Source organism: Dioscorea cayenensis, chromosome 11 (assembly GCF_009730915.1).
Source record: "Dioscorea cayenensis subsp. rotundata cultivar TDr96_F1 chromosome 11, TDr96_F1_v2_PseudoChromosome.rev07_lg8_w22 25.fasta, whole genome shotgun sequence".
Taxonomy (NCBI): Eukaryota; Viridiplantae; Streptophyta; class Magnoliopsida; order Dioscoreales; family Dioscoreaceae; genus Dioscorea; species Dioscorea cayenensis.
Genome location: NC_052481.1, coordinates 10,983,064 through 10,984,754, shown reverse-complemented (window position 1 = coordinate 10,984,754; position 1,691 = coordinate 10,983,064).

Here is a 1,691-nt window from a genome sequence, read left to right as displayed (position 1 = left end):
AGTTACTCTGCCTGCCTTTTTATAGAGAAGTTGGGATTTGGGCTAGGGGTGTTAAATGAATGGTGGAGATTAATAAGTAATCACATTGAGATTATCATTTCATTACAAATACAAAGGACTAAAAGATATTTTATTCTTCCCACTGATCCTTCCATGTCATCCTAACCTTTCCCTCAAAGCAAAAACAAATACATGCCCTTCTTTCAATTTCCACCTCCCCTTCCTTTCCATTCTCCCTCACCTCACCTCACCTCACCTCACCTCACCTCTCCTCTCTTCTCCTCTCTTTGATATCTACTAATTCATTAATTAAGTAATCACATTGAGATGATCATTAAAAACACAATTAATAAACCAGTAATACAACTAGAAAAATCAAATGTTAATACTTAATTCTAAAGAAAATCAAGTGTTTGTTTCAATTAATACAAACAATTGTTCACTGATTTCAAAGCTCTACAACACACATTGTATTAAGTCACTCCAACTTTTTTGTATAATGGAAGAAATGGCGAGCTGTATCAATGATTCTCAATGGAGGATCGGGGCTTTTTTGACCAATTCCGGAACAAAGACGATGATTTTCTTCCTTCGGGGTATCAGCAGGCTTGGCTCCCCAAAAACCAGTCTCCTTCAAAAGATCGCATACAGATTAAAATAGGTGCTTCTTTCAAAGCTATGGTAGCCATGGTTGGACCTTTCTTTGGACGATATATTACCCGCTCCTTGACCAGCAAGCCAATCAATAGGGCTTTCCTCTACTAGTCTCGGTCCTATGCCGAGTAGTACCACTTTGCACTAATAAAGACGCATACAGATTAAAATAGGTACCTTTGATCCGTTGAGCGAGAGCCCTTCCACAAGAGCATTCGATGCATCAATTCCTTGCTTGCGCACGGTGAAGTTAGCCTTTTATTTGAGGTCTATCTGCCGAAAAGAAGGAAGTAAAAGCTAACCCGGAACTTCAGGAGTTTACGTAGGTGCCTGAGCTCTATCTTCTAAGTGCAAGGAGCTTCAAGCACTTTACCGCTAGGTTCAGGGTGGAGGACTGATACAGGGAAGTTGATCGTTGAAATGATAATTTGAGCACTGGCCGCCATGGCCCAAACGAAAGTCAAAAGACCTCTAGCTCATAGTTCGATTGGACATCCAATCCGCCAAACGGGTAGTGCAGAAAGAATAGATCACCTACTTCAAGAAGCACCGAGAACCTATCAGCTAGGGCCCGCAGCATACGTGGGTGGTTTGGTTTCGCCCAAGCCGCGTGATCGATAGCCCTCGTGGTAGAGATGAAGACGTGTCGAAGTAAAAGCCCCAGGGAGATTGATGCAGGCTTGTCGTAGATAAGAGAGTAGACCGTAAAGGTTTCTTGGTCATTAACGATGACTAAGCCTCTCACAAAGGCTCAAAGGGCGTGCGTCCATTCGCTTCGCGCGCGGGAAGGCTTAGAAGTTCAATTCAAGAGACCGCAGCGGAGTGGAGCAGCCGCGACACTGACATATCCTGTGTCTTTTTCGGACCCCAAGAATGGATTGGATCGAAACGACTTTCCTGTGGCATTTGTGCCTTCCTGCGACGGCATTTCAGCCCTTTGCCTTTGCTCGGCCGGCTGCTCATCTTGACCCCACTCTATCGGGCTAGCCCACTTCGATTGTGAAAGGGAGATATAAAGGAGAAAAGTAGTTTACGTC